This window comes from Bos grunniens, chromosome X, assembly GCF_055505025.1.
Source record: "Bos grunniens cultivar Pamir isolate PY7600 chromosome X, Bosgru_T2T1.0, whole genome shotgun sequence".
NCBI lineage: Eukaryota > Metazoa > Chordata > Mammalia > Artiodactyla > Bovidae > Bos > Bos grunniens.
Window position 1 is genome coordinate 58,065,195 of NC_141194.1, and position 20,938 is coordinate 58,086,132.

A 20,938-nucleotide genomic window follows, 5' to 3' on the forward strand; every position below is an offset into this window, starting at 1 on the left:
TCTAGGCTTAAAGAAAAAAAAAATGTTTTATGAATAAAACAAACAAACACGTTTGTCCTTTTGTCCTCCTTGAGAACTCCAGACCCCTATCTCCTCTTTGAGAACACCAGATGCTCTCTCCTCTTTGGGGATCCCGGACTTTTATCAACCTACCTAGAAACTGACTCTCTCATTCCCCGTTTTTCTTTTAGGAGAATGATGTTGCCAAGGGAAAGGGGCATCGTTTTTTGTTCCATAACTACTTCCTGCTGTTGAGGGGCGTCATTCCTCGCCCCTCAATTGTTGAGGCAACATATTCTCCTAGCCCTCATATTGAGGGTCTCTGATCTAGGGGCCCCATGTAATAGTTGAAGGAGGCTGTGGCACTCCTAGGAGCCTGGCCAACCATTTGTAACTTAAAAGCTTTCAGATGGTTAGAAACAAATCCAGTTACACAGTTGCAGATGCAGGGAGCAAACAGTAAAAACAGAACAATTAGAATTATTACAATTAAGATAGTTTTGACTATGGGGAGCTAGTTAACCTTTCCCAAAGTGAGGTGACTGAAGTTTCAAGGGAATCCATAGCCTGAATCATCTTGTTCGTGTGTTTAGTATGTGAGTAGCATTAGTACTCACATCTGGTATATGTGTGCAACTTTGGGTATGAATAATGGCACAAGTTCCTCCTTGTGCGGCTGTTAGAATATCTAAGGCCAATCTGTTTTGTAAAACCGCCTTTCTAATTTGTATTTGTTTAGCATTAAGGGCTGAACTAGCTTTGTAAGAATCTTGTAAAGCCTGTTGAGTTAAGTTAGTCAGAGCATCAACTCGTAGCATAACATCTGTGTCCCCAGAGAGGGGATGGATATCGCAGCCAGATAATCATACCAGTGAAATACAGACCTTGCCCAACGAGTTTTAAGGTGCAGCAGATCAGCAGGATTCTCTGGAAGCTCTGAAAATATGAAGCCACGAGTAAAAGCTAGACCTAGGGTGCACCTCCCTATCCAGCCAGGGGGAAGCCATGCCCATAGATAAGAGCCACATATCCAATAGGTCCTGTTGGGAGCAAACCAGCGTGACTGAGGGATCCAGTCCCAATGAGTTCCTGGCCAGGCAAAAGGAGGGCCTGAACTGGAATTGGAAAACACAGGAATGATGACATTGCATATTTCTTGAGGCAAAAATCCCAATTGTTTCCGATCCTTTTAATTAAGTTGTCAGCTAACTTCTGGGGATGGCTCTATTTGTTCCCAGCTTATGGGAGCATTAGGTAGTAGGCGTCCCTTTTCAGGAGTTAGCCATATGACCTCATCCCATATTTGATAAACATTAGGCAGGAAACCATGAGATCTAGACCCATTTACTTTCTTAATGTTCAGCAAAATAGACATTAAATCAAGATACTGTATGATCAAAGTTGAAAGTCACATTATATCCATAGTTAAGGTACAGAGTGTTACACCAGTCCATTTTAGGATTGCTAGATGTCATCAGATTAAAGAGAAGCATCACATGTGATTGTTGTTGGTGAAGATATTTTCACAGAGTTGAAGAAAGTCTTTTCCTTGAAATGGAAAAACCCACCATGGGAACACTTCAACTGATGAAGAGGGGAGCACTCCGCAGACCCAGCAATTAGACCGATTGTGGAATGCAGCATGAGAATGAGCCCAGGACAGAAAGGCGTTGTCTTGAGGGTCAAATGGCAGACTCGGGACGTTTGGAGTCAGCAGAAGCAGGCCCATGTAGATTATCAGGCCCATCTGAAAAGTAAAAGGTAAAAGCATAGAGGATAAAGACGTAAAATGACATGGTTTAGTTTTGGTCAGGGTGCCACTTCTTAACTTGAGTGTGGTGCACCCAGGAATCAATTCCTGGCACCTTGACAGCTGTGGGAGAAGAAAGAATAACCTGGTAAGGGCCTTCCCAGAGGGGCTCGAGAGACTGATCTCCAGATCCCAATGTCTTTTTCAAGACCTCGGTGCCTGGTTCAGAGGCTTGTTTGACTCAGGCTGGGTCAGGAGTCACCTCCCAGAGTTTCCGTAATGTCTGTTGAAAGGCTGAAAGCTGCGTCACATAGTTAATTCTAAGGCTTCGGGGTCTATAACGATGTCTGTGCATAAGAAGGGTCTTCCATAGATACATTCAAAGGGGGACAAGTCCTTCCTTTTTAGGGGCAGTCTGAGCCCTCATTAAAGCTATGGGTAGAACTTTAAGCCAATCGTCCTGTGTCTCTTGAGTTAATTTACGTAGATGTCTCTTAATAATGTCATTAGCCTTTTCAACTTTTTCTGAAGATTAGGGTCTCCAGGAACAGTGTAAGTGATACTCTATTCCTAGAGCTTTCGACATCCCTTGAGTTACAGCAGCTTTAAAGGTGGAGCGTTGTTGCTCTGAACTTTAGAGTTTAAGATCCCACTTACATCATGACAAGTCAGTACAGTAAGATTTCGCCCATTCCTTAACCTCAGGCTTTAATGGATACTGCTTTTGATGTGGAAATAGGTGAGGGTCTTTGAGCTTGATAAGGACAAGAACAGTATTTTGTGCTCAATCCACAGTTTTTCCATCAGCCCACACTTTAGGATTTACATTTTGTTCAATTAATGGGAGAGAAAGAGCAGACTCCATATTCATGAAAACAGAGGCCTGGACCTTCCTCAGTCTGTCCCTCCTGAGAAGGGGTGAGGGGGACTCTGGCATGATCAGAAACTCGTGGGAAAACAGCACAGAGTCCCGGTTGCAGCTTAAAGGATGACTGAATATTTCAGTCACAGCGTTTGGCTCATCCTGACAGTCCCATTACAGTAGTGGATCAGGAGGAAAGCAGACCAGGGGCTTCAGTGAGCACAGAGAAAGTTGCCCCAGTGTCCAAAAGAAAATCGACTGATTGGCCCCCCACAGTTATTAATACCTGGTGTTCCTCGGGTGTTATTAGGACAGGAGCATGTGTGGGGATCCCTGGGCACCTTCAGTCCTGATTGTCCTGAGAGTCTGACCCCTGAGACCTGTGCCTCTGGGGGCAGTCTGTCCTCCAGGGTGGTCCTTTACAGACCAGACAGGGAGCCAGGGGCGGCTTAGACCCCTGAGAGCAACTTCGCTTGAGATGCCCCTCCTTTCCACAGTAATAGCAAGCCCATCCCTTTTCACCTGGGTTCCTCTGGACATTTTTCTCTTCAGGCTGATTCATAGCAGTTTTCATAGCCATCACTAGAGCCTGAGCCTTTTCTTTGGTTCTTTTCTGTTGTCCTTTCCCCTTCTCATATTTTCTACTCTAATATACTGTCTGAGCCAGCTGTAACAGTGTTTTAAAGACTGATTTGGCCCAAACGCCTGTGTTTGTAACTTACAGCAGATATCTGGAGCTGACTGAGTGACTGAGTGAGAAATCTATCTTTTAAGATCATTCCTCCTCTGCACATTTGGGATCAATGTCAGTAAACTTGTGGAGAGCCTCCCGTAGTCTATCTAGGAATTTACCAGGAGTTTCCTTCTCTACCTGTTCTATGTCAGCCAACTTAGCATAATTTAGAGGCTTAGTTCGAGCTCTCTTAAGCCCTTCAATAATGCAATTGACAAAGTGGGTCTGCTCCTGTCTCCCTTACTCTTTGTGATAATCCCAGTCTGGCTCTGCTGTGGGAACTGCTTGGCTCCCTGTAGGGAGGGCTAGTTCGTGTTCCCTCTTTCCCCTTGTCTCATGTTCAAGCCATTCATCTCCAAAAATAGTAACTTCCCCAAAAACTCAAGCTCTCGAGTCACGAGTCAGCGTCTGTCCCAAGACATACATTATATCTCTCCAAGTAAGCTCATAAAGTGAGTCCTGTAAAGGGTTCTATGTACTTTTCTGGATCCTCTAGTCTCCCAGATCTCTCTTTATCTGTTGTACCTCTGGGTAGGAAATTTTGGATTTCCTTATGGATTTTTATGGATTGGTTATTTTCCCCAGTGGGGGCCTCCTGGAGAGGCAGTAAGTTGTGTGGCTGTTCCTCAGCCCCTCTAGCTATGCTTCACTTACATTCCGAGGGATAGATTAGAGAAACCTGCTTTTTCTCATCCTCATCCTCTTTCTCATATTTTACCTTAGTTTTAGTTATCTGCACCTTCTCTACTTTGACTGTCTGAGAAACCAGAGTAGTCTGAGGCTGCATTGGAACTGGGGTTGTTTGAACTTCTATCAAGACTGAGGCAACCCTTCCTGGAGGGGTGCCTTGACCCTCAGCTTGCTCAGTTGTGAGCCCCGGATACAGAGGCAGAGGCAGAGTAAGAGCATAGGAGGGAGCTGAAGGCTTTACACCCAAATCTGTACCCTTAGGACTTAAGTCTGGTATATCTCACAGAGAGAAAAAGAGTAACACATATGGCACTTCTACCCATTTCCCTTGTTTTCTACAGAACCGGTCTAGTTGTAAAACAATATCGTAGTTAAGAGACCCTTCAACTGGCCACCCTTGTCTGCCACCCTCCAATGGATATTGTGGCCATGCAGATTTGCAAAGGAAAGTCAGGTGTGTCTTCTTTATGCTCTGGGGGTCAAACTTATCCCAGGTTTTCAGGACACAATCCAAGGGTATGGGTCTGGAACTTTGAGAGTGGAGGAGGAAATGGCAACCTACTCCAGTATTCTTCCCTGGAGAATCCCAAGGACAGAGGAGCCTGGTGGGCTGCCGTCTGTGGGGTCACACAGAGTCGGATACGACTGAAGCAACTTAGCAGCAGCAGCATCTCTAAGAGAGAAAAAAGTGGCAACCAGCGCCTCTGCTTCTTTCCATCGGAGGTGTCCCTCCCTGCTCTAGATGGGGGTGGAGACAGACTTTCCACCGAAGCTTTTCCTTCCCTAGACGGACTTAGTCTGTCACTTACTGACAGGCGCCTTCCCTTCAGCCCGCTCATTCTACCATCGAGGCAAGAGGGAGATGCACCAGGGGTAGACCTGATGGCATCCCAAATTGATTTCTAGTTCCATACCACCACGACCTTTGTTTGATTTGTCCTTTTCCTCTGATGCCACCTGGGGTGTAACAGAGTAGTTTCCTGGAATGTTTCCCAAGCTGGGACTCCTAGGGGAAGCATCCGTCTTACGAGTGCCTGTGCACATTCCTGAGTACAGTCCTGACCACAGTGGAAGTGGTGAGTTATAAAGGGACAAACAACAATCAATATGTCCCTTCTTTATGTCACCACACCAGTGTATGTGACAGCAAAAGAGGTGGTAGAGGGTCGGCCAGTGAGGAAAAAGTGACTTTTGTCCTCAAGCTATTAGGGCCAATCCTTCCAGCTCATTTTCACAGATTCCACAAAAGGAATATCTAAGGAGTTGAGACAGAAGGCACTGGAGAGCTTTCTCTGGTCTGCTAAGAGCTAGCACTACCGAAGGAAGAAGCCCATTGTACTTCCAGTCTGGAATTCCTGACCTACGTTCTTAGAAACCTCATGCTCTCTAGCAGCACTTCCATCCATGTAGTTCGGAGGCACAGGTATGGCAAGGACTCGCTTTTAGGACTCTGGCCCCATATGGAAGCAGTCAAGAGAGAGACGCCGCTGAAGCTAGAGTTTCACCTAGTTCCCAAAGGTGCTGCTGGACCTAGAGTTCCACCTCATTCCTGAACGTGCTCCTAGCAAGTCTGGGTTCCCCATGGCTACCAAGCTTGGGGTCTAAGTAAAAGTACACAGTAATGGCATGGATCACAAGTCCCTTGAAAGTCTATGATCTGACGGATTAGGTTAGTAGTTCTAATTCCCCATGCAATTACGAAATGGTGGAAGAGACCAGGAAAAGGTGACCAAGAAAGGAAAGTTCAGCCCACATGCTTTGCCCTTTTCTGGCCACTCCCCTCGAAGGGAAGTTGGGTGTCTCTTGGCATTGGCAGGTGGGTATAAACTCCCAACAAGGCTCCCTTTTTGGGGGCTGTCTCAGTCATTACGAGGCACCATGAAACTGCAGAGCAGGGCTCAGTGCTCATTTCATACTCATTTCAGTACGTCTCTTTCATTCTACATTCATACAGACAGGCACAGCATAGCGTTAGTAAAGTAAAGCAGAAAACGTGTATACTGAGAAAGCAGAGACTAGAGCTCTGAGTGTTTTTACCTTGTCCTGAAGATCCTGGATGAAGCCCCAAGATGTTAGCTTACAGTGAACCGTATCAGATTCATGATCTCCAAAGAAGAAGATTTAGCTTTGGGACCAGGGACCAAGCTTGATCACTCAAGAGCTTTTGTGTAGCAGAGTTTTATCAAAGTATGAAAAGGGACAGAGAAAGCTTCTGACATAGACATCAGAAGGGGGACAGAGAATGCCCCCTCACTAGTCTTAGCAAAGGAGCTATATACTTTTTTAATTGGTTATTACAGTAAATCAAAAGAATGACTCAATGTTGTAAAGATCTTCCTAGACCAATTCCCATAATTTACATTTTAAGATGACAGGATTAGAACTAACAGTAGAAAGATCTTACCAGACCTACTCCCATAATATACATTGTAAGATAACAATAAGAGAGTCAGAAGGTCCTCAAGATGGAGAAACATGTCCTCAAGTGGGATACATTGTTGTTATGTAATCCTTAGTACAGAGTTTTAGCTGAGTTGTTTTGTTGTATTATCATCAGTTCTGGGCTGAAAGGAAATAATGTTTTATGTGACTAAGACAAAGGAGTGTCAGCTCAGTTCTGTTCAGTTCAGTTCAGTCGCTCAGTCGTGTCCAACTCTTTGCAACCCAATGAATCGCAGCACGCCAGGCCTCCCTGTCCATCACAAACTCCCGGAGTTCACCCAGACTCATGTGCATCGAGTCAGTGATGCCATCCAGCCATCTCATCCTCTGTCGTCCCCTTCTCCTCCTGCCCCCAATCCCTCCTAGCATCATAGTCCTTCCAATGAGTCAACTCTTCGCATGAGGTGGCCAAAGTACTGGAGTTTCAGCTTTAGCATCATTCCTTCCAAAGAAATCCCAGGGCTGATCTCCTTCAGAATGGACTGGTTGGATCTCCTTGCAGTCCAAGGGACTCTCAAGAGGCTTCTCCAACACCACAGTTCAAAAGCATCAATTCTTCAGCACTCAGCCTTCTTCACAGTCCAAGTCGCACATCCATACATGACCACAGGAAAACAATAGCCTTGACTAGACAGACCTCTGTTGGCAAAGTAGTCTCTGCTTTTGAATATGCTATCTAGGTTGGTCATAGCTTTCCTTCCAAGGAGCAAGCGTCTTTTAGTTTCATGGCTGCAGTCACCAACTGCAGTGATTTTGGAGCCAAAAAGATAAAGTCTGACACTGTTCCACTGTTTCCCCATCTATTTCCCATGAAGTGATGGGACCGGATGCCATGATCTTCGTTTTCTGAATGTTGAGCTTTAAGCCAACTTTTTCACTCTCCACTTTCACTTTCATCAAGAGGCTTTTTAGTTCCTCTTTCCTTTTTGCAATAAGGGTGGTGTCATCTACATATCTGAGGTTATTGATATTTCTCCCGGCAATTTGATTCCAGCTTGTGTTCTTCCAGTCCAGCGTTTCTCATGATGTACTCTGCATAGAGGTTAAATAAGCAGGGTGGCAATATACAGCCTTGACATATTCCTTTTCCTCTTTGGAACCAGTCTGTTGTTCCATGTCCAGTTCGAACTGTTGCTTCCTGACCTGCATACAGATTTCTCAAGAGGCAGGTCAGGTGGTCTGGTATTCCCATCTCTTTCAGAATTTTCCACAGTTTATTGTGGTCCACACAGTCAAAGGCTTTGGCATAGTCAATAAAGCAGAAATAGATGTTTTTCTGGAACTCTCTTGCTTTTTCCATGATCCGGCGGATGTTGGCAATTTGATCTCTGGTTCCTCTGCCTTTTCTAAAACCAGCTTGAACATCTGGAAGTTCACGGTTTACGTATTGCTGAAGCCTGGCTTGGAGAGTGTTGAGCATTACTTTACTAGCATGTGAGATGAGTGCACTTGTGCGGTAGTTTGAGCATGCTTTGGCATTGCCTTTCTTTGGGATTGGAATGAAAACTGACCTTTTCCAGTCCTGTGGCCACTGCTGAGTTTTCCAAATCTGCTGGCATATTGAATGCAGCATTTTCACAGCATCATCTTTCAGGATGTGAAATAGCTCCACTGGGATTCCATCACCTCCACTAGCTTTGTTCATAGTGATGCTTTCTAAGGCCCACTTGACTTCACATTCCAGGATGTCTAGCTCTAGGTCAGTGATCACACCATCGTGATTATCTGGCTCGTGAAGATCTTTTTTGTACAGTTCTTCCGTGTATACTTGCCACCTCTCCTGAATATCTTCTGCTTCTGTTAGGCCCATACCATTTCTGTCCTTTCTCGAGCCCATCTTTGCATGAAATGTTCCCTTGGTATCTCTTGTTTTCTTGAAGAGATCTCTACTCTTTCCCATTCTGTTGTTTTCCTCTATTTCTTTGCATTGATCGCTGAGGAAGGCTTTCTTATCTCTTCTTGCTATTCTTTGGAACTCTGCATTTAGATGCTTATATCTTTCCTTTTCTCCTTTGCTTTTCCCTTCTCTTCTTTTCACAGCTATTTGTAAGGCCTCCCCAGACAGCCATTTTGCCTTTTTGCATTTCTTTTCCATGGGGATGGTTTGATCCCTGTCTCCTGTACAATGTCACGAACCTCATTCCATAGTTCATCAGGCACTCTATCTATCAGATCTAGGCCCTTAAATCTGTTTCTCACTTCCACTGTATAATCATAAGGGATTTGATTTAGGTCATACCTGAATGGTCTAGTGGTTTTCCCTACTTTCTTCAATTAAAGTCTGAATTTGGCAATAAGGAGTTCATGATCTGAGCCACAGTCAGCTCCTGGTCTTGTTTTTGCTGACTGTGTAGAGCTTCTCCATCTTTGGCTGCAAAGAATATAATCAACCTGATTTCGGTGTGGACCATCTGGTGATGTCCATGTGTAGAGTCTTCTCTTGTGTTATTGGAAGAGGGTGTTTGTTATGACCAGTGCATTTTCTTGGCAAAACTCTATTAGTCTTTGTCCTGCTTCATTCCGTATTCCAAGGCCAAATTTGCCTGTTACTCCAGGTGTTTCTTGATTTCCTACTTTTGCATTCCAGTCCCCTATAATGAAAAGGACATCTTTTTTGGGTGTTAGTCCTAAAAGGTCTTATAGGTCTTCATAGAACCGTTCAACTTCAGCTTCTTCAGGCTTACTGGTTGGGTCATAGACTTGGATTACTGTGATATTGAATGGCTTGCCTTGGAAATGAACATAGATCATTCTGTCGTTTTTGAGATTGCATCCAAGTACTGCATTTCGGACTCTTGTTGACCATGATGGCTACTCCATTTCTTCAGAGGGATTCCTGCCCACAGTAGTAGATATAATGGACATCAGAGATAAATTCACCCATTCTAGTCCATTTGCGTTCGCTGATTCCTAGAATGTCGACATTCACTCTTGCCATCTCTTGTTTGACCACGTCCAATTTGCCTTGATTCATGGACCTGACACTCCAGGTTCCTATGCAATATTGCTCTTTACAGCATCAGACCTTGCTTCTATCACCAGTCACATCCACAGCTGGGTATTGTTTTTGCTTTGGCTCCATTCCTTCATTCTTTCTGGAGTTATTTCTCCACTGATCTCCAGTAGCATATTGGGCACCTACTGACCTGGGGAGTTCCTCTTTCAGTATCCTCTCCTTTTGCCTTTTCATACTGCTCATGCGGTAGTCAATGCAAGAATACTAAAGTGGTTTGCCATTCCCTTTTCCAGTAGACCACATTCTGTCAGATCTCTCCATCGTGACCCACCCGTCTTGGGTTGTCCCATGGGCATGGCTTAGTTTCATTGAGTTAGACAAGGCTGTTGTCCTAGTGTGATTAGATTGACTAGTTTTCTGTGAGTACAGTTTCAGTGTGTCTGCCCTCTGATGCCCTCTTGCAACACCTACCGTCTTACTTGGGCTTCTCTTACCTTGGGCGTGGGTTATTTCTTCATGGCTGCTCCAGCAAAGTGCAGCCGCTGTTCCTTACCTTGGACGAGGGGTATCTCCTCACCGCCGCCCTTCCTGAAATTCAACGTGGGATAGCTCCTCTAGGCCTCCTGCGCCTAGGCAGCCACGGCTCCTTGGATGTGGGGTTGGTCCTCCAGGACGCTGCCCCTGTCCTCGGGAGTCCGGGCTTGGAGTAGTTTCTCCCAGCCGCCGCCCCTGACCTCAGACGCGGGGTAGCTCCTCTCGGCCATTCCTGCGCCCTGTCGGTGAGTCCCACTCAATCAAAAGTAGGCTCCATTATTGGAGCCACCGTGACCCTGAGAGTCAAATTTGCTCAAGATATTCCATTTGTTCATGATAGTCAGCCTGCTTTGTGAAACTGGTTGAAAGTGAAAGTCACTCAGTCGTGATCGACTGTTTGAGACCCCATGGACTATACAGTCCGTGGAATTCTCCAGGCCAGAATACTGGACAGGGTAGCCTTTCCCTTCTCCAGGGGATCTTCCCAACCCAGGGATCGAACCCAGGTCTCTTCCACCGCACGTGGGTTTTTTACCAGCTGAGCCACACAAGGGAAGTTCTGTAAATACATTACTTACCTTGAGGAACACAAAATTGGCTTTCTCTACTTGTAATAAATGATGCTTATTCTCCTGATAGAGGCCGTGCCACAGTGATGTACTATTCATTATGTAACATCTTATATAACACCCATATGGCATACGCTAATTTATCTTGTGTGTTCAGGATAATTGTTGAGACTCTGTGATATGTTAAACTAAACATTCCAGCAGATCTTGTTTCCCAGAAACAGGTGGGGGAGGGGGGAGGGGTTAGAGAGAGGGGATTATCCAGTAACAGTCAAACCAATTTCTTTTAAAAACTCACCAGGAAGGGCTTCTCTGGTGGCTCAGATGGTAAAGAATCTGCCTGCAATGCAGGAGACCCGGGTTCGGTCCCTGGGTCGGGAAGATCCCCTGGAGAAGGGAATGGCAACCCACTCCAGTATTCTTGCCTGAAGAATACCATGGACAGAGGAGCCTCCTGGGCTATAGTCCATGGGGTGGCAAAGAGTCAGACATGACTGAGCGACTCTCTCTCTCTCTCTCTCTCTCACACACACACACACATGAAGAATAACTGACTCCCTATTCATATAGGCTTTGTGACTTGCTATTCTCACATTAGGGAAAATCATAACTAGCAAGGGTGGTCCAAAACTTGTCTTTGATTCTAACAAAAGTCATGTGGTGCTCAAAGGTGAACCCAGCTGGATTCATTGCCTGGTTTTTATAATCCAAGCCCTTGACTTCAAGTCCTGTTTCAAGGACTAATAATCATTGTGTTTCGTTTGATTACTTGTTTTGCAGTTGGCCAATGCATCCTGTCTGGAGTCTTAAATGCTATTGCACAGCCCGTGTCACACCAGAGTATTCAATGATGCATTCTACTGCAAAAGGAGCAGGAGAGACCAATCCATGTCCTACTACAGACTACATTCTCTAAACAAATTCCTGATCATCAAAATCAGAGCCATGTTGATAATCTAGATAACATGGGTTAATGGCTTGTGGCCAGAAGGGGGTACTAAAAAGTATCTCTTGACATCCAGGCTAGGACATGTTATTCTCCCATTAGACATTGAAAAAAATCTCAGGGAATGCCAACTTCAGGTGAGATCATGAGATCTTGTCACTCTGAGATCATGATAAAGTGAGACAAAACAAAGGCCACTTCATGATTTTTTTGTTCCTTAGCACAGACAAAAGCAAAATCACTGTACAAATCACCGTATATCCCTCTCCTAGCTAGTATGAGTGACTGCTAGTTTGGGGGTTTTGTTTTCCCCTTTGCTTTGTTTCTTTGCTTGTTTTCAGCAATTGTAGCTTTAACCTCACTCTAATCTATTCTCTCTATAGAAAAGGTTTATTAAGATACTGTCATAGGAATTCCCTGTCTTTCTGACAGTATCCAATCCAGATCAGAGCTCTGCTTCTTTAAAAATTCACCCAAATCACCTAAAACAAGCCCACCTCTTTTTCTCTTTAATTTTTTTTTGAGGTGGTCCCTTTATTTAGTCTTTATTCAATTTGTTACCATATTGCTTCTGTTTTTTTTTTTTTTGTTTGTTTGTTTTCTTTTATGTTTTGGTTTTTGGCCACAAGACATGTGGGACCTTAGTTTCCCCAACCAGGGAGCGAACCCACACCACCTACTTTGGAAGGCAAAGGCTCATCCACCGGACCAGCAGGGAAGTCCCAAGCCCAAATCTCTTAACATCCCTTTTCTATCACCCACGTACTTGTGTGGCCCACAGTTCCTTCACTGTGTATGTTCTCCTTCACTGCAAAGAATAATAAACTCAAATTGTTCAACTACAAATGTGTTCCTGCTGGTCTTAAGCTGGGAGGCATCGAAATATCATATCACGTTAAACCTGATGGCAAAGCAAAGCAGAAGACTCAAATGTATTTGATTTATGTATTTACGTATTTGTATCTAAATGTATTTACAATAACCCCACATGCTATTATTTCTAATGTAAGTTTCAGTTTACAAAGACATTTATTTTGTATCCTTTCAACCAGCGATTTCAAGGCCTAGCGACTGAGAAGAGGGCTAGTATACTGGTGGAGATATTAACAATATGAACAGTAAAAGACCAACCATAAAATATATTGAAAATAGATATTCATGATCGTGGAATGGGAGAAAGAAAGCAAAGGTTGAGTTTTGGACAATGAGTTTGAGATGATGGCCTGACCACCAGGTCAGATGCTGTATGGGCCACAGAAGATTAGACCCAAATTCTTCACATTCCAAAGCACAGGGTTCCAGAACAAACGGTTCCTTTGGGTGGCTGCCAACCTTCCTCAAGCCCTGTCCCCAGCCTCCATAACATCTCAGTAAGCACAGTGAGACAAATAAGACCCTGATGAGACCCTGTAAATCCAAATGTGACCATTCTGTATGTCCGTTTTTCTAACTCCTCCCCATCCCCACAAACATCACCCACCCCCACATAGGTTATCCAGGCGACCTATGTATTCAGAAGCAGAAAGAAATGTAAATTTTACTTGGAATGACTGATTATAGAACAGCACTATCTCACAGAATTCTCTGCGCTGATAGAGATGTTCCATATCTGCGCTGCGCACAGTATAGTAGCCACGGGTTTACATGTAGCCATCGAGCACTTCAAATGCTGCGAGTGAGACTGAGAGACTGAATTTTCCATTTTATTTAATTTTAATCAATTTAAATAATCACATACGACTAGGGGCTACCATCTTTAAGAATATACCTCTACAGCAAGTCTCCTCACCTGTGGTGGACCATACTCAGCCACTTGCCTTCACCCAAAACATGCTCTTCGTGACCGCTTGGATGATTTTAATTCACTTAGAGTCACCACTCTTCATAAAATCCCATGTACAGCAAACACGCTAATCAAAACCATCAGCTGCTTGTAGATTCCTATTTTTGCCATCACCATGTACTATTTTTATTTTTTAAAATAATTGACAGACATCACCAATGTAATGCAGTGTGTTTATGTGATGAATACTGCTCAGAGAATTAAGGATCTTTTGGGTATTCAAATCTTACCTTGAATCTGCCCAGATAGTTTTTGTTCCTTCCACTGCATCTTATTACCCTGCTAGTCTTTAAACCAAGTTTGATAGTTGAAGTTTGCTACAATGTGGAGTGAAATTTATCCTTTGGTGTCTGATCTCAGAATCTAGTCATAGCAACTGACATGGAAAATGTGTTCACAGACTAAACCAAACTTTCATCTGCACTGTTAGAACAAATCATTCCCGAAGACTGTTCATATATCAATTGGCTATTGTCTAAATAAATGAGGTAAATTTGAATTCTCTTACTACTAGAAAAAAAAAATTGCGACCTTTCTTTAGAATGTCATGAATAGACAAATTTTACTTCTGAAACACAAGCACTTGAAGAAGTATAAGTTTCAGCTAACATCCTGGTTATTTTCTCCTTACCAGAATCAGTGTCTTTCTATTTATTTACTCAAATGAGGAAGGAATCTACATTTAGATTAAAATTGGTTGCCTGGACTATACGTTCTATTTTGTTCCTTTGTAGATCGCACCACCTTTGAGATTTCCAAGTGGTGGGGCAGACTGCTGGCTATAGGTCTGGATTCAAAGAAGAGGTCTGTGCATGGGCTATGAATTTGAGAGTCTATGACATATAGATGGTGCCTGGAGTCAAGCAAGTAAACCTTAGAACAGGGGGCAGATGACACACCCCTTTCAAGAGATTTATCTTGAATAAAGGGAAGGGCATCAAGGCCCAGGTAGCTGAGTGGACAAGGAAAGGGTGGAACCTCATGAGGGCTCATAAAATATAAATGTGTGTGTGTGTGTATGAATGTCTTAGAAGTCATGTTACTAGCTGAACAGGTGATGACATAAAAACCTTGGATTCTGCTTCAATCCACTTATTTCCGTGTGTGTGTGTGTGTGTGTGTTTGCTGACCCCAATTCAAAAGTTTAAGTTTAATCGCATGATTAAACTGATGTGATGTGCTTATATAAAATAGGTGAATTTTGCTATTTTAACTCTCACCAGGCAGTTTCATGTCCAAATTCTGTGGCTGAGACTTGGCAAGTACCTTCCTGTAGACCTTGTGGCTGGACACTCCCTCTTCTTTTTATTTTCCTCTTAAAAAGATGGTTTTCTTTTTCCAGCACATGATTTATCTTTCATCGAAATTTCAGTGTCATCTTTGTGCTGTTTATATATAGACCCTTTCCACAGTAGCATAATTTACACTGGTCTGCTGTCTGTGTCCATCCCACTTCCATCCCTGGGGCACTGCTTTCTCCTTCATAAGTCATTGTTTATTTAAGTCTCTTGTGTCTTTGAATACGAATGCTAAGCTTTATCTTCTTACAGCATCTATCTCTAGGACACCACTGGAAGGGAAGATGACAGAAGAGGGTTTGTCTACCGAATTGTAATAACATTTCATTCCTGTCTCCTTAAGACAGGCAGAAGCAGAGATGGACTATCAAAAGATGCAACAGAACCAGATGTAGAAACAGCCAGAGACAGGACAGCCTGACAGAAAAACAGAGATAGCTGGTCAGGCAGGCTGAGAAAGCCCAACAGATGGACAGACTCAGAAATTGTACCTCCTCCCCCAAAAGAGACAGGTAGAAAGGCATACACAGAAAGGGGCAGACAGAGACAGGTAGAAATAGATGGAGACAGAGACAGGGAGGCAGAGGAAGCCAGGCACAGACAGGGACAAACAGACACCCATTCAAACTAAGGCAAAGAATGATGGTTGCAGACAGAGACAGGGAGACAGGCAGAGGCTGATTGACACAGATAGAAAGACAGAGACAGACAGACTGAGAGACAGAGAAAGACAGACGCACACTGAAAGAGAGCCAACAGACATAGAGATAGTGATGGGGAGAGAGAGAGTCAGAGAGAAACAAGGTTGGGGGTGGGGAGAAAGACAGAGACAGATCGGGACAGAAAGGGAAAGACAAAGACAGACGGATGGAGAAAGAGACACAGAGAGATGCAGATACAGACGGATACAGAAGCACTGGAGAAATACAGAGACAGAGACAGAAACATAGAGACCCAGACACAAACAGATTGTCAGAAACAGAGAGAAACAGAAAGATACGGACAGTAAGACAGAGACAGAGAGTGACGAAGATAGGCAGTCTGAGACAGAGACTGAGGAAGACAAAGACAGAGGTAGATAGAAATTAGACAGGGATGCAGACAGACATCATGGAGACAGAGATAGGGGATGACAGAGAGAGCGGCAGACATACAGAGAGGGAAAAACAGAGACAGGGATAAATCCTCATCATTGTCAAGGACCACGTGGTATCCCATAGGGGTACATCTCCTTTAGTGTGGCGTTTACTTTGCTGTTATTTAGCTTGATGGTTTCCTGTAGCATTACCATGACTGTTTGTCGCCCTGCCTCCCCATCTCCCCATGCCTTTACGAAGAGGCTAACAAAATGAGTATCAACATGGGAAAAGGTTTCTTCCTCATCCTGAGCAGTCAAAAAGAAAAGAAAAAAAAAAGAGAGAGAAAATAGAGACAGGTATTGGATAAATTGCCCAAACTGGCAAATGGCAACAGTCAGGGTTTGTGAGAGTTTAAATGTTTAAATGAGTGTATTTCAGCTGTCACTCTTTGTACATTATTGAACATCTTTCTATTGTAAGCGGCAACAAGCAATTTAAGGATTTAAAGCTCGTTGGGTAGGAAAACAAAAGCAGATCTTTCAGTCAAGGTACACTTGTAGCTAAGTAGTCTCTGAATTTCCCAACTGAGGATACCTCTGTTTAGATGAAATGGCATCTTGGCATTCAGCTCAAGAAAAAGTGATTTCAAATTGCTTAGAGAGTTTATATAAAGAAAGTGAAATTCTTACCGAAAAAAAAAATAACAATACTTTTTACGTTTCAACTGAATCATGACTTACTCTTCTCCCCAGTTATTTTTAAACACAAATAAAATGAAGTCTATTGTTTGTAGTTGGTTAGGTATATGGAATATAAGGGAACACGAGAAAGGGTAGGGGGCTGCAAAATTAAGGGCAAACATCGAAGGATGCAACAGCAGCTTCCTGGTTGAACCATTTCATATAAGTAACTGTCACGTAAATATTACTCTAATACTAGTATGTGGGTTTGGGATAAGGAAGCCTTTCGAATCTCCTTAAAGAGTAAAAGGAATGAATGAATGGATAAAGTCAAAAGTAATTTGTTCACTGAATGACAATGGATAAAATCTAATTGGGAAGAGAAACATAAACCACCAGTAAGGAAAATTCTGATTTCAACTAAGTAAAGCCTTAAATCTGGTGACTGTTTTTTTTTTTTTTTTAATTTAAATGTACATTTATTTATTTTAATTGGAGGCTAATTACTTTACAATATTGTATTGGTTTTGCCATACATCAACATGAATCTGCCAAACACCAATAGAGTATACTATTTTTTTAATTTGTTCATCTTGTATTAATTTATCACACTCTTTCCAAGCATGTATTTATTATTTATATGGATTCTTAGAGTTTTCCATTCTTTGACCTCAAAATGACTCAATGGAGGGAATGGGATGGTGACAATTTGTAAGCTAACAGTAATCAGAAACTAACAAATTCAAATCGTGACTAGTGTGCTTCTCCTTTTGTGACAAAAACACTTTTTATCTTACCCTTTTGATTACTAGTGTGGACTTCTCGTGATGCTACTTCCAGATGCCAAATAATTCCCATTATAATTCAAAAGCATTCCTTTCCAGAGGTTACCAGACCTGTTTTTAAGCGGGAAAGAGTCTTTCCACGTACAATTCCAACGTCAAATGTTTCTGAAGGGCAAAGGCCATCAGCGTGCTTAGAGAGTGCATTCTGGTGCATAAATAATTCATGGCTGTATGCCACAGAAAAAGTCTGTCTAGTACCGAGATGTCCTCATAGCATCAATCTGCCGCCTTCCACTCCACCCCCAATATAGGGTTGTATAAGATTTGAGGCGTCTTTCTAGGGTTAAAATGCTAGGAAAGTCAAAATAAAGCCAAAGTAACATCAAGATACGATATGAAGTCAACTAACCTAAGAATGTTGAGGAACAACCAATAAAGAGAAGATCATCAGTGTAGCCTGGGTGCGTTCACAGAGTGAGAGATCATGGGAACCAAGTACTACACGCTCAGTGGCAGGGAATGGGGAAAGGGAAGCAATCCAAAGGAAGCTAGCGGTAGTAGTGGTAATGAGTGGGGCAGAGTGGCTCTAAACACGCGAACTGAAAGAGAAACCAAACGGTTTCTTTAACATTCCTTTAATCAAGCTAAAGGAAATGCATATTTTAAAAGAGTTTCCCCAACAGTAGTAGAGTAGGTAGGTTCACAGGTTCTCTCTAAAGTCAACTGGTCTTTGACTTTGCAGAAATGATGGGAGGGGGCATTGATGGATGGTAAACCAGGAGGACAGGTTGCCACTTTAACAGCACAAATGAGGTCTAAAGGTGTTGGGGGAGCAGGGCTTTAAAATTTCTCCTCTTCATAGGCTCAGGTAAACAATCTCAAGTATTATGAGCTACAGTTCAACAAAGACTCTGACAGAGGTGGGCCACCAGAGGTGGGCAAGTCCGGTTGGTCCCGCAGAAGGAGCTGGCATCTGGACAAAGCTGGTCGTCCCTGACCCCAGGAAAAGAGCTGCTCACCTCTCTGAGATTTTGTTTTCAGGAGTCCTCACTCAGGAAAACGCCCCTCTCTGGGGAGGTACAGGAAATTACAGGTCACATATATGGGGAAAACCACATCTTCGTTCTCCAGATTCACCACCTCTAGCTCTTCATCCTTTCCCAGGGAAAGCACCTGGAGTTCTGTCTCCTTCCGGAAAATGGCTCTTCCAGCCCTGTCCAAGGAGGCCAGGCGCAAGCGGAACGCGACCTTTCTCTGCCAGAGTAAGCTGACCCCGAGACCGCAGGACGTGTTCAGCGCGCTGCGCTTGAAAATGATGCGCCGGTTGGCATAGCACACCACCAAGTCCCAGCCGACGTTGAAGCCTGCCCACCGCCAGCTGCACTGCTTATCCCTGAGGAGCTGGCCCCCGCACCGCATGCTGGTCCTCTGGAGGTCGGACACGAAGACATCCACGGGCCCGAGGTCTCTGGTCTGCTCAGCCCGGAGGAGGGCAAGCCACTGCTCTTTGTACACTGGGGTCAGCCACGTGGCAGGGATCAGTGCATCCTGGTCGATGATGCGTGCTGACGGCAGGTCGCAGATCATGTAGGCAAGCCGCAGCTGCTGGAACGCTGGCACGAAGGCTCTGCCCTGCTCGGTCTCCAGGAAAGGGGTGCCCTCTGACTCCTGCCTGGACCTGGCAAACCACGAGTCGGCGTCAGGCAGCAGGTCTCTGCGGGGGCCTCTCCATGTCGGCTGCAGCTGCAGGAACATCCACTTTTTCAGCGTCGTGTACACATCCATCTCTACCTCCATCACGAAGAGCTCTGAAGAGGCAATGACCTCTTTCATGAGATCCAGGCTAACTTCTCTCAATAACTCCTCACTATGCTGGGTCATCAGGTTGTCCAGCAGCCACTGAAGACACATGGCCCTGATGTTCTGGAGTCCGTAGCTCTCAGCAGAGCAGTAGTAGCTGCACACGGTCTGATCACTGACCGTCTCCTTCATTATCTCTCCGCACTGCTGAATCAGCTTGTCCAGCTGCAGCATGCTGGCTGTGGCCAGCATGGGGACCACTCGACCGGGTGGGATGAGCACAGAGTTTCGGTACAGGGAACCTAAAGCCTCGTGCAGTGCCTCACAATCAATGTTCTCGTCAGGCATCTGCAACTCTACAGTATCCATGGTTGTCTCACGCCACGCACCACTGAACATGCTAGCAAAGTATCCTGACCGGCACAAGTAGACCTTGTGCAAGTTCCACTCCTTCCCCAGGGCACGGATCTGCACGTCACTCCCTTCTCCTCTCAGAAAAAGTGTCTTATAAACGGACTCTAAACTGTCTTTTGCTCGCTTCCTGTGAGGCGCTTTTGTGAGCTGCCCTTCTGGGCCTGTCTTCCGCTTGTGGCGCCCTTGGCTGGTGGTGGGTCTGGCCTCTTCGCTCTCCTCCCCTTCCTCTATCACTGCCACTGCTACCTCCTCGGCCTCCTCCTCCCCCTCAGGGGCACCTGGCTCCTCTGGGGCATGCCCCACTCTGTTCGAGGGCATCTGACTGTTTACTGCTCCCATGGCTTTTACCTCAGGGGTACAGAGGGCAAGCTTCCTCACCAGACGCAGCCGCCACTGGCACTAGCTCAGCCCACGGTGTCGTTGGATACGGCTGATGTTTGTGACGTCATCTTGGACGCCACGCAAAGCCACACCCACGAGGCTTTCCCCTACCCCTCCCACTCCCCATCACAGGATAAGTGCACTCTGTACCAGGAATTCCACTCTGTGTATCTTTCCCTCCAGGGATGATTTCTCTGCGGCTCCCTTCGTAGGATAATGGTGGAACAGAGGACTTTGTGTATGAATTTTCCCCATGAATCTTAAGAACATCATTTCCTCTTCCCCATTTGAAATAATTACTGATCACTCCTGTTTTTGGATAATTACGTCTTGGTTCCAGCTCTGTGCTCTATGCACCTTAATTTCTGTAATTATTTTCTTAGGTTATCCCATCATTTGCGGCTGTCAAAACATTTTCTGTGATAAAAGTGGCAATGTGTGCCCAGTCTTTGCTTTTGTCTCTATTTTAGACACCAGCTAAGCATGTAACAAACTTAAACACTGAAAGAAATGAGGAATGAATGAGATGGATTTTGATTTTTGAGGAAATTAATAATATTAAATACTGACAAGTGTTATATGCTAAACAAAGTATACGGTGTAGAGAGAGTGTGGACCTTTCAATGACAAGGAAAGTACAATGCAAGGGAAAAAACTTTGAAAACGGTAAGTCTCTCAGGTCATTTGACCTTGCCTGAGTAGAATGTTTGGGGCTTCCCAAACATTCCCAGTGGTAAACAATCCACCTGCCAATGCAGGAGACGCATGAGGCATGGGTTGGGAAGACTTCCTCGAGGAGGAAACGACAACCCACTCCAGTATTCATGCCTGAAAAATTCCATGAATAGCAGAGACTTGCAAACTAGTGTCCATGGGGTCGCAAAGATTCTGCCCTATTCAAATCATGTGAGTAGAATGTTTACACACTTTGAATAGGACAGGATAACCTTAAATCACATTTTAAATATTCTCTGTTAGATGGCTATAGAAAGTTGATAAGAAGGTCTATATAATGCTTCAGGTTGAGTGGTGCTTGGCATGAGACAAACATGAATACTGACTCTAGAGTTGTGACAGCTAATGGTGAATGGTGAACAGTGCCGCCAGATTCATGGTCTCCGAAGGAGAAGATTTAACTCGGGACCAAAGACAGTCTCAGTCACTTGGAGCATTGTG

General features: G+C 44.4%; 1 long non-coding RNA gene and 1 pseudogene across 1 annotated transcript; both read right to left on the reverse strand.

Moving 5' to 3' along the window:
• Positions 1 to 1,325: 1,325 nt before the first annotated feature.
• LOC147340509 (uncharacterized) lies at positions 1,326 to 4,706 on the reverse strand. Its single transcript, XR_015158902.1, has 2 exons — positions 4,598 to 4,706; positions 1,326 to 1,747 (listed from the first exon to the last, which is right to left on the reverse strand). It is a non-coding gene; the product is annotated as an uncharacterized LOC147340509 (long non-coding RNA).
• A 13,009-nt stretch (positions 4,707 to 17,715) lies between these two features.
• LOC147340510 (germ cell-less protein-like 1 pseudogene) lies at positions 17,716 to 19,336 on the reverse strand (annotated as a pseudogene).
• Positions 19,337 to 20,938: the final 1,602 nt, after the last annotated feature.